At 48.2% G+C, this 17,602-nt stretch overlaps 1 non-coding gene and 1 pseudogene across 1 annotated transcript; one reads left to right on the forward strand and one right to left on the reverse strand.

Moving 5' to 3' along the window:
- The first annotated feature begins 11,112 nt into the window (after window positions 1-11,112).
- On the forward strand, window positions 11,113-16,300 carry LOC119308524 (annotated as a pseudogene).
- A 423-nt stretch (window positions 16,301-16,723) lies between these two features.
- TRNAI-AAU lies at window positions 16,724-16,797 on the reverse strand. The gene has a single exon. It is a non-coding gene; the product is annotated as a tRNA-Ile (tRNA).
- Window positions 16,798-17,602: the final 805 nt, after the last annotated feature.

The raw sequence follows: 17,602 nt of genomic DNA on the forward strand, positions 1-17,602 counted from the left end.
TGGAACTTGACTTATCGCCGGTACTTGGTGATGCTCTAATCGAGGTAGGAGGTGTCGTAGTGGAAGTAGATTGAGTGTATGAGCTGTAGGTCTTGCATGAGTACTTGGCATATTTTAAGTCTTCTTGCATTTGTCGCTCCGCCTTGCTCACTTGATGAACTAGCTCGAGAAGGTTGGAGTAGGGTTGGAAATCGGCAATCTTCCTTATTGGGTGATTGAGGCCGTTCAAGAAGCGTGCCATAGTTTGTTCATCATCTTCCTTGACATTGGCTCATATCATGGCGATCTTCATTTCTTGATAGTATTCTTCCACCATCTTCGTGCCTTGCTTGAGGAGTTGCAACTTCTTGAAGAGATCACGGGTGTAGTGTGTAGGCACAAAGCGAGCTCGCATGACGTCCTTTATTTGTGTCCAAGTCATGATGGGTGGTTCGCCCTTCTCGCGGCGCGTTCTCACGGCGTCGCTCGATCACTCACTCCCACCAAATGAGGACATAGTCTTGAAACTCGAGGAATGCCATGGCGATCTTCTATTCCTTGTCGTAGTTGTGAAGACGGAATATCTTGTCGACTTTCAATGCCCATGAGAGATATTCTTTGGGATCATTGCTTCCGGAGAACTTGGGCATGGTGAACTTGAGCTTGCCGTAGCGGAGTTCTTCATCATAGTGGCGGTTTCGATGTCGCTCGTGGTGTGGTGGAGGGTCTTCAAACACTCGTTCTGCTTGATATCACTCTTGACGTGGAGTAGGGTCTTCGACTTATCGTTCACCGTGATAGCGGTCTTGGCATGGAGAAGGACGAGGCATATGTGCCCGGTTTCGCCTTTCTTGTTTCTCCTCACTTAGGGCAGCTTCTTCTTGTCGTGCTTGATGAAGATCTTCCTCTTGCTCCCATACGAGGCGGCCGCGAGCGGCAACGGCTCTAGTGGACTCGCGAAGTGCTTGTTGAGCTACTTGAGCTTGTTTTTCACGACTTTGTTGCTCTTGCCGAAGTGCATTGTTGTCTTGAGATGCTTGACGAGGACGTTGTGGTGGAGGTTGCTCTTTCTCCATGGCTTCTTGTTCTTGGCATCGCACCCTTTCACGTGCTCGAACTCGGGGTTGTAGGCTATTGCCATGGAAAGGATTTTCTTGATCTTGGCGATCTTGATGACAGTCATCGTGGTGAGAAGAACAAGCTCGAGGAGGACTCGCATTGGAAGAAGAGTATGACGATGAGTGGCGACTTGTGTGGCATCGTCTTGGTGAATAGGTTGAGGATGACGCGCGGCTCACGATCATGTTGCGGAATTCTTCCATTTGTTTGGAGAGCTTGGCGTCGAGGTAGTACCTTTTGTCTTGCCTCTGATTGTCGTAGGTCGGTGGCGAGTTGCTCGATGCGATCACCCAAAGCTTCACTTTCTTGATGTAGAGCTCGTTGTGCGATGAAGAAGTGATTCTTGGTGACGAAGTTACGTTCGTCATTTTGATCCTCGAAGAGTGGGTTTGCCGAATAAGTGGGCCTATCCATCATGTGGAAGTGGTGGAGAGTAGGAAAACGAGAGAACAATACCAAAGTTATCTTTTCTGAAGATTGTGGGTGTATGATCCCACGTGATGCTATAATAGTAGAATTGGTACCGGGTTTTGTTTCTCACACCTACAAGTAAAAGGCTTATGGAGGATCTCAGTTAGGAAGTGGCACAAATAATTCAAGCAAATGTTAGTCAAGACGTCAAAAAAGTTGAAAAGATGCACATATCGCAAGTAAGACAAATAAATCAATCCCAAGGATATCACTAGGAACACACACACGGAAGATAGATGGGATCCGTGCAACCAAGGAACGAGCACAGGATGTGTTACCACGGAGAAGGCTCTTGTTGCACGGATACTAGAGAGACAATATCGCAATTGCTCTAATCGGCTAGATACGCTTGTGCACCAATCTAAGAGAGTAACGTGCCGTATACTATCCCAAGTATCCAAGTATGTAGTGACCAAGATGATGTAACTATGCTATGAGGCTCAATGCTATTGCTTACAAGCTCTTTGCTACTCTTCTTTTGCTTAAAAGCTTTTTATCCTCTCTTTTTGACTACTATGCCACAATGCTTGATGCGCGAGCCAGAATATGAGACAATGGAGTATGATAAGCACGGGATAGACTAATGGCACAAATATGATAGCAAGATGATTGCACGCTAAATGTAGCTATGCGGATAAGGCGTATCACTAAGGTGCACAAAGAGCATGGCCCGACAATTCTCAACTCGCTAGTCTCGATAGGTAAGTCACGTAAAATGGGCTCAAGGCTATCAAGATAATGGCTAGGGTATGAACAAAGCGTCGTCGAGGTTACCGTCTTTGCTTAAAGTTGGTATGAAGATGAAGTTGTCGATGTCAAAGTGGAGTTCGATTCGATGATGAGTGGCAGTGATGTCGAAGTCAAACCGCACCTAAGTAGCCGAAACACCTTAGGACATGGTGCACTGGAACCCAAAAAGCTCAAACACCAACGAGAAGTATTGCGGAAGACAAATTGTGGTGGTGGAATGGCAAAATGAAGCAAAACAGGAAATGGCCGAACTGGTCTCTAGGGCCCGTGCGCACGAGGTCCCGATGGCCCGTGCGCATGGGGTGTTCTGGGAGGGCAAGAACACCTTCGGATCCATGGAGATTTTTAAGATTTTGGCCAAAATCGATGGTAGTGTGGGTGGGGAATGGTGGAAAAGGTTAGATCCACTTGTTAAACACCAAATCCGTGGATCAAATAAACCAAATCTCACAAGACCTAACAAATTGCAAGAAAAATTTTGGGGCTATTTTTGGTGGGGATTTTCGAATTAGGACGAAAAACAACAAAATAAAGCTAGAATATGGGGTGTAGCGACTCCAAGATGTGAATCAACCTTGCTCATGATACCAAGTTGTTGTAGGGTGAAACCCTAAGAGGATCTTTTCACACTTGGAGGGGGAAAAGGGATGAACACCAAGAATACAAAGAGGAATTCACTCTAACAAAATTCAATTACACATCCACTAGAATAGCAAACACATAGATCCGCAAGAATACAATCACAATCAAAGGAAACAAGCACTAGATAGAGTTCTTCCCACTCCTAAGGAGGTGAGGCCTTGATGATAGTCTTCTCCTAAGAGGAGGTCTTGAAATCCACTTGGGGATCCTCCCCAAAGAGGTCTTGATCTCCAAGAGGAGTGGTAGAAGGAGAAAAGCTCTCTAGATATCTCTCATATACTTTGGTAACCCTAACAAGTAGCCTTGGTACAAAATATATAGGTAGAGGTGGAGAGGGGACAACTTGACAGGCAAGAAAGGGCGCCCTCGTCCGAAACCTGGGAGGCCAACGCGCACAGGGTAAGTTGGGCCCGTGTGCACGGGGGTCTCGTGGAACCGTTACACACCCGTGCGCACGGTACACGCCCATGTGCACGGGGTGCTATAGCGGCTCGGGCCCATGCGCACGGGGTCTGGAGGTTGTGCGCACGGGGGTGCGTGTCGTTGGTATAGTAGCCTCCTCGGCGGCCCGTGCGCATGGGGTCTTGGGGGCCCGTGGGCAAGAGGTCGCCTAGGAGGTGCAGAACTGCTGCTGTTGGACTTCTCCTCCTTCCTCGTGGCCTTGGGGTTCTCCTCCTCTTCCTTTGGGGTATTCCTCAGCAGCTTGGTGATGTTTGTCTTCGTACCTAAGGACACATAGCGCATTTTGATGAGGTAGCAACCAAGTTCCACTCATGTCTATATTGAACTCGTGAAGGAGTGAATTCACCTCGTTTTCAATGGCGTGTGCTTGAGCTCTTGTCATAGGTCCACGTGGCGCTTGATGCATATGTGTAGAATCCATGGTGATGGTGGAAGGATGCTCCGCATAAGGCATCCCTATCACCTAAGCCCTAGCCGTTGTCTCCACAATCCTCATCATCTACTCCCCTAGCCATCTCCTCCCCTGTCTGTAACAAAGTCGTCACGATGGAAGGACGCAACCTATTGATTGAACCTCATGCGGCCGCACAAGATCCACCGACTTCCATGGCGGCGGGCAGCGTGGATTTTGCGCCTCAGGCGCCATCGTACCCATCAACGACGCCATCCCCATTGGCGCCATCGGCATCGTCCCCCACACTGATCCAGTTGCCCCCTAGACGAAGCCCGAGGACCCAGTCGTCATGTTGCGGCTCTCCCAACTCGAAGAGGAGGTACACACCACTACAAAAAGCGCATCTATGAGAGCTTGTGCTCTGTAACCATCGATAAGGAGCAACAGTGGCAGCTTGCGGCAACCGCTTGTGAGTCCGACCCCTACGCTTTTTCCATGATCTCTCTCTCTCTCTCTCTCTCTCTCTCTCTCTCTCTCTCTCTCTCTGAGGACTAGAAGGCGACGGCGGCGGTACTGCAAGTAGTAGCATGTAGCAATGGAATATAGCAACATTGCATATCTTTTAAGATGCCACTTAACGATATTTCAAGTTGCAAAGTGATAACCCACAAGTGTAGGGGATTGCAACAGTTTTCGAGGGTGGAGTATTAAACCCAAATTTATTGAGTCGACACAAGGGGAGCCAAAGAATATTCTCAAGTATTAGCAGCTGAGTTGTCAATTCAACCACACCTGAAAGACTTAATATCTGCAGCAAAGAATTTAGTAGCAAAGTAGTACGGAAGTAACAGTAACAGCGGCAACAGTAACAGTAGCAGTTTTGTAGCAATCATAACAGTGGCAACAGAGAAGTAACTAAGAAAAGATCAATATGTGAAAAGCTCGTAGGCAATGGATCAGTGATGGATAATTATGTTGGATGCAATTAATCATGCAACAACTATAATATAGGATGACACAGAACTAGCTCCAGTTCATCAATGTAATGTAGGCATGTATTCTGAATATAGTCATACGTGCTTATGGGAAAGAACTTGCATGACATCTTTTTTCCTACCGTCTCGTGGCAGCGGGATCCTATTGGAAACTAAGGGATATTAAGGCCTCCTTTTAATAGAGTATCGGACCAAAGCATTAGCACTTAGTGAATACACGAACTCCTCAAACTACGGTCGTCACTGGGAAGTGTCCCGACTATACTCTGGGGTTTGCCGGATCATAACACGTAGTAGGTGACTATAACTTGCAAGATAGGATCAAGAACTCACATATATTCATTAAAACATAATAGGTTCAGATCTGAAATCATGGCACTCGGGCCCTAGTGACAAGCATTAAGCATGGCAAAGTCATAGCAACATCAATCTTAGAACATAATGGATACTAGGGATCAAACCCTAACAAAACTAATTCGATTGCATGGTAAATCTCATCCAACCCATCACCGTCCAGCAAGCCTATAATGGAATTACTCACGCACGGCGATGAGCATCATGAAATTGATGGTGGAGGATGGTTGATGATGACGATGGCGATGGATTCCCCTCTCTGGAGCCCCAAACGGACTCCAGATCAGCCCTCCCGAGGAAGATTAGGGCTTGGCGGTCGTCCAAAGCCGCATGGAATTCCTCACGTGAGACCGGGGATCCCCCATCGGCCGTAGACGAAGAAGGATTCACACCGGGGTGCTCCTCCTCACCTTCTATGGTGTCAACCATACTCTTCGGACGGTAAAGTCCTTAATAAAGAGACAAGGCTCTGATACCAATTGAAAGGATCGATATAGTTGACTAGAGGAGGGGGGTGAATAGGCAACTAACAATTTTAGCTTTTCTTTACCAAATTAAACTTTGCATCAAAGTAGGTTGTCTAGATATGCAACTAGGTGAGCAACCTATATAATGCAACAACAACAAGCACACAAGCAAGCAAGGGACAGAACACACAATAATCTTGCACAAGTAAAGGTGGGAGATAACCAAGAGTGGAGTCGGTGGAGACGAGGATGAGTTACCGAAGTTCCTTCCCTTTGAGGGGAAGTACGTCTCCGTCGGAGCGGTGTGGAGGCACAATGCTCCCCAAGAAGCCACGAGGGCCATCGTATTCTCCTTACGCCTTCACACAATGCGAGATGTCGTGATTCCACTATTGGTGCCCTTGGAGGCGGCAATCGAACCTTTACAAACAAGGTTGGGGCAATCTCCACAACTTAATTGGAGGCTTCCAACGACACCACGAAGCTTCACCACAATGGACTACAGCTTCGCGGTGACCTCAACCATCTTTTTTTAGAAAAGGAGGATGACCCCCGGCCTCTACATCTGGGAGATGCATGCGGCCACTTTATTGATTATTCTCGTGGACCTTACAAAGTATTACAACAATATGCCTGAATCCACCATCTTGGCAACATATGCCACTACTCCTATCCAAATGATGAAGGCGTGCTAGCTGGGCCACTACCCAGACCACTCATCTAAGCCTAACATCAAAATGATGAAGGGGTGCTAGCTGGGCCACTACCCGGACCACTCACCTAAGCCTAACATCAAAAGCCGGAAGCCCCAGCCGAGCCACATACCGGGTCTGGGGTACAAACCGGTTCTACGCACTCATGTGCCGTCGCCGCCATCTTCCACATTTCTGTCTTCATAGCAAATATTGAGGCTTCTACCGTCTGGCCACTCAGCCATCGACGTCACCATGACACCAGACAGCTTCGTCCTCCTGCGCGAGTCCATTGCCACACATTGGATGCCAAATCTCCACTGCGTCACACCGCCGAGATACGCCGCCATCAATGAGTAGGATGAAGCACCGCTCTGCCGAGTCCGGCAGGGTTGCTGAAGACCAAGCACCGTGGAAGAAGGACTCCGAGGCTGAGCACATAAGCGGCAGAGCGCCAACACACCGCCACCAGACGAACTCCGACCATGCCACCAACCGCCGCCAAGCAACCAAAGCATCACATCCACCCCAAGGGGCATCAACCATCTAGGGTGCTCAAACACCCAAGAGTAACAAGATCCGCAAGGGATTAGTGGGGGGAATCAAATTTCTCTTGGTGGAAGTGTAGATCGAGGCCTTCTCAACCAATCCCTAGAGAATCAACAAGTTTGATTGGCTAGGGAGAGAGATCGGCCAAAAATGGAGCTTGGAGCAACAATGGAGCTTAGGGATGGAAGAGGTAGTCAACTCGGAGATGAAGACCCTCCTTATATAGTGAGTGGACAAATCCAACCGTTACCCACTTATTCAGCCCGCGACATGCGGTACTACCGCACCAACTTGCGGTACTACCGCAAGGCCTTGCGGTACTGCCGCTAGCCGGTGTGGTACTACCGCACCCACGGCAGAGACCAGACAATGCCCTGTTGCGTTGACGCAACGAGCGGCAGAACCGCCGGAGCGGTACTACCGCGCGCCCTTGCAGTACTACCGCAAGGCAGGGTTCGACTAGGCTGGCACTACTAGGGAAAACCCTAGTAGTAGTGCCAGTTTTGAGGCTAGCAGCAGCGTGGGTGGCCGCGCTACTAATAAGGCGCTACAGCTAACCTATAGTAGTAGCGCGGCCCGTACCCGCGCTACTACTGTTGATGATATCAGCAGCGCTTTTTGTGAACGTGCTACTATTACCTAGCTGTAGCGATTTCGCAGTCCCTCGCTACTGCTATATCTTTCATCATTTTCCCCTGTACCCCTTTCCCTTTCAGTTTCCCTTTCAGATACTAGATAGTAGGTACTGCTAGTAGATATCAAATTCATAAACCATTACTGGGTAGTACTCCCTTCGTTCCAAATTACTCGTCGTGGTTTTAGTTCAAACCACGACGAGTAATTTGGAACAAATGGAGTACTAGATAACAATTTCATGCATAGTCAACATGCATCCTCAAGCAGTACAAGGTCATATCAACGGCGATCATCATATGTAGTTCTAGATGATATCGACGACGATCATCATATGTAGTTCTAGATGATATAGCCACACACACATATGTAGTTCTAGATGATATAGCCACACACACATATGTAGTTCTAGATGATATCGAAGACAATCATCATCCTCAAGCCTGGGCGGTTGGTGTTCCTGATAGTAATTAGGATGGCCTGTCCAACACGAAGATTCTTGCCATCGAGGAATTTCTTCCACCCAATCGAGTTTAAGTGTGTGCGACCGTCCGTGTCCATGCGGTAAGTACAGGTTGTGACGGAGCCCCTTGCAGTAAGGCGTAGTCCAGCTGAGCCTTCTTCATCAGGCTCGATACCATAACTCACAGATATGCTCTTTGCCAATTTCTGAATAAGAAAAACATATCAATTAATAAATAGCCTCGCAAATAAGTACATATGGATTATCTACACTATTAATAGTTTCCTTAGATTCTACACTAATAAGCATGTGATCGAACTCTACACTAAAACATATCATCGACTAGATTCCACACAACATACCATATCATTGGACTGTACACTAAGTATTTCATTGGATAATTTGCATTTGTAAGTATAACATACCATATCATGTCGATCAACCATGGTATTTGTCAGTCGGGTCACGAATGGCACCCCGACAAAGTCAGCACGTGGCGGAATTATGTCCCACAGGTTGGACACCTCCTCCTCGCTCAGCCTTGTTCTTTGAGCTACGATGGCTTCATGAAGTGGGTCCTCATCATCTTCATCGAGTGGGTCCTCATTATCTTCATCATCTTCATCATCTTCGTCATCTTCATCATCTTCCACCAGGTTGAGATAAATGACAGCCAGCTTGGGTCTTTCTGCTCTGAAGGAGAAGCTGATCAACTCACCACCAGTAAGACGCATGCGGGCGAGGAAACGGGCCCATCCATGTCCTCCAATCTGTGACATATTGCGTCCTTTCTCGACCTCCATAGTGTACGGCCCCCCAGGAGCCTCAAATGTCACAGTGTCTCCTGTTAGCTTGTTGAATTTCAACCTCACATTGCATGGGACGATCTGTGTAAGAAAAGCAAAATGACACAATGCAGTAATGCCAACACTAAAAATAAAATAGCTGTTACATTTCATCTAATTTCTTACCGACGCATGACGAAAACTCGGCTGGAAGTAGATGCCGAACAGCTTGCCAGTTGCAAGGCTGCTGGCGCACCTTGACTTGCACAGTCGACATAGTGGTGGTGGTGGTGGCGCCATTTTCCTAAAGCAATATGAGCAAAGGATTAACGATTAGATGACAAGGTACCACCTACCAAAGCATTTCGATGGCACCTATTGCCTAAGATAATTGATTAAAAAAACAAGTGGCAAATTTATCTAAATTGGCACCTACATTTTGCCAAAAAAATAACTTATTATACAAAAACAAAAGCATCTACCTATCCATGTACAGAAAAAATAACAATAAAATGGTGCATACTAAATCAACTAGCATACTAAATCAACTAAATGACACAATGTTCTAAATCAACTAGCCTACTAAATCAACTAAATCAACTAGCCTACTAAATCAACTAAATGAAAATATTCTAAATCAACTAGCCTACTAAATCAACTGAATCATATCAACTAAATCAAAATCTTGCATATAAACTAGCCTACTAAATCAAAATGTAGCAGGGAGGAGGGAGAAGGAGGGGCGACTCGAGGAGGGAGTAGAGGGTATGACGGAGGAGGAAGGCGGAACGAGGAGGGGCCGACTGGCGGCGAGTGGAGGGAGGACGGAGGAGGAAGGCGGAGCAAGGAGGGGCCGGCCAGCGGCGAGTGGAGGGAGGACGGAGGAGGAGGCCGGTACCGAGTCTAGCGAGGAGGATGAGGTGACGGCGGCGCAGATCGGAGGAGGGGCGACGGGGGAGGACCGGCGGCGCGGGGGGTTGAGGAGGAGATCGAGTGAGTGTGTGGATTTGTGGGTTATTGTGACTAGTTAACTTAGCAGCAGGGGTTATTGCGTAAATGCGCTGCTGCTACGACCCGTAGCAGTAGCGCTCTTTGAATTAACGCGTTGCCGCTATAACTGGCCTCGCGGCGGCGCCGTGGGAATTTTAGCAGTAGCGCATCTTTGAGTGTACGCGCTACTGATAAACTTGTTTCAGCAGCGAGTTTTGTCCGCGCGCGCTACTGCTACTTAGCAGCAGCGCCTGATTTTAAAGCGTGCTGCTGGTAAGATTCTATGTATAGGCTTTTCCCTAGTAGTGTGGGAAGGCACAGACGAATAAAATTACATCCGTGGCTACTTCCGCTGAGTTTCAATCTGTGCAAAAATCCGACACAGTACTACCGCATCCAGGGAGCGGTACTACCGCATAGGCGCGGATGTAAAAAGTTACATCCGCCCCTACTTCCGCGCGAGTAGCTGTGCTGGGCTAGAAGCCACGGTACTACCATGCCCGAGGAGCGGTACTACCGCGTCCCTGGCCGGTACTACCGTGGGCCTCTGCAGTACTACTGCTCCCTTGAGTTGTACTACCGCATGCCACCGCACAATACCACTTGAGGTCCTTCATTTGCAAAGACACGGATAAACGGCCGGTGCTCCAAAGAAGCAAAGGAAAGGTGGTGCAAAGGGACAGGCGTGTACGTGTTGATTCCACCCTAACATTTCCGAAGCGGATCCCCTCTTAATAGTACGGCTTTCCTACGACTCAAATCCACCGAAAAGAAACGTAGAGAAACGTCGTCTTCACTAGGCTCCGAGGGGCATCGAATCGTCTTGTGCCTAAACATGAGGTATCTGAAATGCTCAATGCACATGATTAGTCTGCAAAAGCATTGTCATCAATCACCAAAACCACATAGGGTGAAATATGCCCTTACAGTAGTGGTTGTTTGGTCGTACAGAAACCTCGATGTAATTTCTACAATGAAATGTGCTTTGAACTTTCAAAAGAAAAAAAAAGTTTTGTTAGAGAACTAAGAAAAATACTAACAAGACTGCATTTTTTTTAAATGAGGCGGCTTTAAGAAAAATGAGAATATGTGGTAAAAAAAACTCTCGTCTTTAACTTAAAAACATGTTTTATTTTTCTGAGAATGAACTTACGTGCAAGTTCTATAGATAGCCCATGTGTCAAGACCCTTCAAAATCATTGTTACAAATTAATGTCCAGGCCCAGCCTTGATTTTGATTAGAAAAAAAAAGGATTAAAATTTATTTCTTCACAAGCTATCCAACCCAGCAAGAGACCCTACGTCCATTTGGTACATATATACAGCTATATACGCGTAGCACAATCCATGTACTTCAAGGACACCAAGCTTGGAGCAATGGCAGAGGCAGAGATGGAGAGCTCACCGAGATCTCAGCCCAAACTATCGGACCTAGAAGAAGGGCAAGCGAAAGGAGAGCCGAAGCAAGGAGGGTGGATCACCCTTCCCTTCATAGCTGGTTCGTCATCTCTCTCTCGCTTCCTCCTCTCTTCCCCCACACAATTAACTCTGTCCCGAGGGGAAAATATACATGCGTGTGTTTTGTGTGAGCATGCATGCAGGGAGCATGCTGGGGCTGGGGCTGGCCATCAACGGCACCACCAGCAACCTGCAGATTTACCTCATCAAGGAGTACAACGTGGAGAGCATCGACGCGGCGCAGATCGCCAACATCGTCCGCGGCTCGCTCAACCTCGTCCCCGTCGCCGGAGCCATCCTCTCCGACTCTTGGGCTGCTTCCCGGTCATCCTCGCCGGCGCGGCCATCAATGTTCTGGTGCGTGCGTGCACGTGACGTGCTTCCTCTGTTCAAAGCTTGTGCAGTATACATTTTGGGATTTGATGTAGTGCATAGGCCGGAGCGGATCCACTATAATCCTTTAGCAAATACTCCTCTCATCTCATAATATAAGACGTTTTTGCAATTCAATATAAATTGAAAATAGTCTTACATTATAAGGCGTAAGTAGTACTCCCTCCGTTCGGAATTACTTGTCACAGAAATGGATGTATCTAGACGTATTTTAATTCTAGATACATCCATTTTCGAGACAAGTAATTCCGAACGGAGGGAGTACGTAGCAAACTATCTATATGGATTAGGTTTGATATCATTTTGTCGAGGTGATTTATCTCATTGTGATCAAATGACTGACTTGGATAGCTTATTTCTATTATAACATGCCTAAAAAGTAGCCTCGGAAGCATGAAAGAAACTCTTTAGTCGAGTGATAAAAGAGTGAAATATTTCATTAGTCCATTAACTCAAAGTATTTGCGCAATTTAAGCTAAAAACTCAAAAAAAAGATCAGATTTAGACTATAAACTCATCTATGTCATCAATGAGGCCAAAAATGATTTGGGAGGGGGGAAAAGTCCATCCGCATGTCTGTCAGGTTTGTGTACCTTTGACCACGTACACTAGAGTTCATGTTTATAGGGTTTCATACAAGCTAACATGTGCGGACACAAAGTAGCTCGTAGCGGGTTTCAAAAAATTGAGAGCTCGAAACTACGCCTTAAGAAAAGGACCATCATGTTGGCGGCCGAACGCAAAGTGGTTTACTTGTAAAGCGGGTTACATAAGTATTCTGATGAGTAATAAAACTTAAATATTTTTTTTAGAAAAGGAGGATGACCCCGGCCTCTGCATCTGGGCGAATAAAACTTAATGTTTGGAACTGCTTAACTTTCATTTCTCATGGTTTGAATGCACAGTTCCAAAGCTCAACTTTCGCTTCTCATAATTGAGCAAAATTTGGTTGAGCAAGTAGGTTTTCATAATTTACGCCAATGTCAATATGGATAGGGTTAGTTGCGTGAAATCACCACTCCTGTTTCTAGAAGTATAGATATAGAGTATTGTTTGATGTGCAACACACATAATTAAAGCTTGAAATCAATACCGACAGACATTATAAACTTATAGTTGTCATGTCTCACTCTCTCCAGAAAACAACCACAAACATGACCACTTGACATTATACGATGACATTGACAACTAACAATATCAATTATGTTTCTGGCAACAACGTCCATGGGTGTGCCCCTTTCATTTCCAACAACCAATGATTTTTATTTATTTATTTTGCGGCGTAACAACCAATGATTTGTTACCAGTACGACCGTTTCAATCCAACACTAGCTAGTACGATGGATCACATGCACCGTTGGATTGCATCATCTTTATTATGATTGGTCAAAAACAATTGGTACGGATTTCATCGTGTGGCTCACAGTGGTGTCGTATCAAAATCAGACTTCAAACCATCATATGCACATCAGTTTTGTTCTACATAAAACACTTCTTGAGCATTGCCATTTATAGTGGATATCACATGGAAACAAAGTTTCAGTGAAAACCAAGTTTTGATGGAAACCGGTGAAAACCACGTGAAAGTGATATTTTGAAGTTTCAAAAAAAATCTCAAAAAGGAAAAAAAAAACAGAATGTTAAGAGTGTGATGTTTTATTAGCATGTGAAATTGCCAAACACATTATCATTTCATCAGGGTACAAAAAAAATCAGCATTGAATAGCGTCGTGCAGTAATTAAACATCGATATTCATTGCTGAATTCGCTCTTTTTGTAGCTATGGTAATGTGTTCGAACTTGAAATTTCGCAGGGCAATAGAGAACATCCTCAACCCTGATTTTTTTCAGATTTTTCCAAAACTTTCAAAGTGGTTTTCCGCAAAAATTTCTGTGAGCTTGGTTTCAATGTGATATTCTCTCTTGAACAATTGTTTTTAGGAAACGTTTCAAAATGGCGCGCCGGCCGAACGATTCGGCCGGTCGCGTCGCGTGTGCTTGATCAACCTACACGGATCATTCGTCTATCGCACGCCTCCTGTGTTTTCTTCTTCTTTGTCTTATCTTCTTCCTTCCACCTCAACTGACCACCTCCTATCCTCTTTCCCCGGCGAGCACCAACAGCCTCTTGTGCAGCCGTGCACTCCCCTCGCGGCCGCTGCAAACCAGCACAGAAACCCAATCTCATGCCGTTTTCGCAGCAACCTCGTCGCCATGGCAGCGCCCTCGCGCCCCGCGCCTGTCGCCATGGCCGCGCGTGATGGGGGCCAGGATCGGATGCTGCAACCTACAAGCCAAGCGGTGCGACGAGCGACGGCCGGAGCTGCGACCGGCACCACGCAAGTGGAAAAGAATGGCAACTATTGATAGAAATGTTTCAACAGTAGATATTAAAGTTTCAACCATAGTTGCTTTTTGCTACTAGCGGCGAAATTTTTGCTACATCCATCAAGGCAGAGCCGAACCTCGCGACGGCAGCGACGACGATTTTGCTGCAACCGTAATCGGTTTTTGCTACTACCGGCGAAGTTTTTTGCTGCATCCAACAAGGCGGAGCTGTGACCTTGCGACGGAGACGATGGTGATTTGCTGCAACCATAGTCGTGTTTTGCTACAACCGGCAAAGTTTTTCGCTACATCCATTCAACGTCGTTGATTGACTGGTGGGCGTCGCCGATGCAATTCCGTTCAGCGAGCATCAACGGCAAGGGGCGGTGGCGGAGCTACAACCAGAGCTACAACCGTCGCCGCGGAGAGCTGCAACCGCAGGTGGAGCTGTTGCATGGGTCGAGGCAGCGACGAGGATGACCAGCGAGGGTAGGGACCGGCGACGAGGGCGGCCGGCGAGGATGGGGACCGACGACGAGGATGGTCGGCGAGGGTGGGGACCGGCGACGAGGACGGCCACCGGAGGGGCAGCGCGGGACGGCTAGATGCAGGGAGCTGCACGAGGGTAAGATGCGTGAGGAGGAAGAAGATCTGGGGCGAATTGTTTTTTCTTTTTTTGCTAGATGGAACGGCCAGGAGTATTGGCATCCTGCGGCTAGGGCGCGACCGGCCCAAACTTTACGTGTCCATCTAATTAGTGCTTGTTTTTTAGAGCACTGTTAATTAATTACGTGTCCATCCAATGTGATTTTCCAGTCCTTCGTGCTGTTGACTCTCTCAGCGGGCCTGCCGTCCCTGCGGCCGCCGCACTGCCCGGCGCCGTCTGCCGCGTGCCAGCGCGGAACGCCGGGGCAGCTCGCCGTGCTGTACGCCGCGGTGTCCCTTCTAGCCATCGGCACCGGCGGGACGCGTTTCAACGTGGCCACGATGGGCGCGGACCAGTTCGGCGGCGCGCGCGACCAGGACACCTTCTTCAACTGGTACTTCGTCTTCCTCTACGCTTCCTTCCTGATCGGCGACACGGCCATCGTCTACATCCAGGACGGCGTATCCTGGGCCCTGGGCTTCGGCGTCTGCCTCGCCGCGGACGGCGTTCAGTCTGGTCCTCTTTCTCCTCGGCGCGCGGTACTACCGGATGCCCGCGCCAAATGGCAGCCCATACTCCGAGCTGGCCCGCGTCGTCGTGGCCGCCGTGCGCAAGGCTCGCGTCCATGTTGGCGCGCTAGGTCCTGTGCGGTACTACGTGGGAGACAATGCCGTCGTGAACTCGGTCGGCGAGGGCGCTCCAAGTAAACGATTAAGGTCGGTGCCATTCCCGTATTCCGATTTCTGGAAGAAGGATGGGCGCTGGTACGTGATGACACCCGCTTTCATGCCATCTTGCTTGCAGCTTTCTCAATCGTGCCGCCATGATCACCACCACCGACGACCCCATGGATGATGCGTCTGGTGGCCGTCGTTCAAGCGGCTGGCGGCTGTGCAGGGTGCAGCAAGTGGAGGATCTCAAGTCTCTGCTCGGCGTGTTCCCGCTGTGGTCATCTGGTATAATGCTCAGCGTCTCCATCGGGGTGGTGATCGGCATGATCATCCTGCAGGCTCTCGCCATGGACCGCTCCCTCGGACCGCGCTTCAAGATCCCAGCAGGGTCCATCACCGTCTGCTCGCTCGTGGCCTTCATCGCTGTCACCCCGGTCCTTGACCGTGCCGTCTTCCCGCTCTGGCGCAGGATCACCGGCATGCCGCCGTCCCCGCTGCAGCGCGTGGGGCTCGGCCACGTCGTCAACATTGCCGGCATGGTGGTCGCGGCTCTGGTGGAGCGCCGAAGGTTGAGCGTCGTGCACGCGCACGACGGCGCCGATGCGGCGGCCGGCTGGGTTACCCCCATGTCCGTATTGTGGCTCCTGCTTCCTCTTGGTGTCGTGGGGATCGGGGAGGCCCTCCACTTCCCCGGAAACATGGCCTTCTATTATCTGGAGTTCCCCAAGACGTTGCGGAGCTTGGCGACGGCCATGGCGCCGCTGCTCATCGCCATGGGGTTCTACCTCAGCACAGTCTTCGTCGACGTGGTGAGACGGGTCACGGCGTGGCTGCCCGGGAACATAAACCAGGCGAGGCTGGACAACGTGTACTGGACAGTGGCTGTGGCAGTGACGGTGAACTTTGGCTATTTCCTCATTTGTGCCAGCCGATATAAGTATCAAAACCAATCGTGATGTAAAGAAAAGATTTGTAGGTTGAGTATTGAGCTATTATTTTCATGATGAAGTGCCTAATTTCCTTTTTCTTTTGAGAAATTATGAGGGCTTTTTCTTTGAGAAATCATGAGGTGTCTAGTTAGATTTGGTTTGTCTTCTTCTTGTCTTAGCCTGATGGGCCTTGTTTGTGGAATATCCATTTCTAAACCCAAGCTCATCTGAATTTTTTCTTTTTGCATGGAAGATGTTTGAGTGCGTGAGGTCTGTTTTAATTTTCAGCTTGTCCAGACATTTGCGTAGCTCTCTGTAAAAAAAAAACGGTGTTAATGAGTAAGGAGACATGCAGCGAATAGCAAATGCTGAGTTGGTACATGCAGGCTGTTCACTGACTGCTGGTTTAATCATGCTTTTGTATGTTTACATCAGAGTTGTCAACTGCGTTGTTGCGGATAGAGAAAAGGGAACAGGTGTAATGGCATGAAACAAATGAAAAAAGATCCACATATGGGTCGAAAATTGTGACTAGAACATGCAAAAAACCTAATGGCCCATGCAGGTCTCGAACCTGCGACCTTCGCGTTATTAGCACGACGCTCTAACCAGCTGAGCTAATAGGCCAATGCGATAGAACAGTGAAACTTATTTTATTTATAAAAGGTTAGACCAACGCAAAAACAGTTCTATACGAACTATGCAAGGCTTAAATTTATTTTTAGAGAGAGACGACGCTCAAATTCCAATTAATAAAGCCCCAAGCTGGTACAAATTTGTGGCTGGATAGTAATGGTAAAAGTAAAAGATCTATCGGTCGCGCCACATGATCGACGAAGGACAACCATCGTGTCAGCGCCGGCGGTCCCTCCTTCGCCTCCACCAGAGGAAGAGGAAGACAGAAGCGAAGAGGAGCGCAAAGACGACGACGAATAGCAGCAGCATGAGCTCCCCGTGCGACTTGTAGCTCCTCTCGTCGTCCACCATCTGCGGCAACCTGCTGCCGTACTCTGACGCCGGAGCAGGCGACGGCGGCTGGGCCTGGCCACCGCCGGAGACCATGGCTTCTACGCTAGCTAGTGCTCCCGATCCGGTGATATGAGCACATATCTTGTATTTACACAGATATGCCCACAACTTGGGAGTACATGAGCAGCCGGAGATTGGACGGAGTTACGTGCACTGTTGGGATTGATGAGAGGAGAGCGAGTGAGTGGACGACTGACCTGCGTGGTCGTTTCGTGTCGCCAAACACAGCCATCCATCTACATCAGGATGGCGACCCATCTCATGAGCCGCTCCATACAACAAAAATTAATTAACCTTTTCTTGCGAATTAATTAACTTACTATTAACCTTGGGCATCTGTATGTGGATCCGATCCACCAGCTAAAAAAGGCATATGGGATTTACCAAAAATGCTCCCGCCCCG

Source organism: Triticum dicoccoides, chromosome 5B (assembly GCF_002162155.2).
Source record: "Triticum dicoccoides isolate Atlit2015 ecotype Zavitan chromosome 5B, WEW_v2.0, whole genome shotgun sequence".
Taxonomy (NCBI): Eukaryota; Viridiplantae; Streptophyta; class Magnoliopsida; order Poales; family Poaceae; genus Triticum; species Triticum dicoccoides.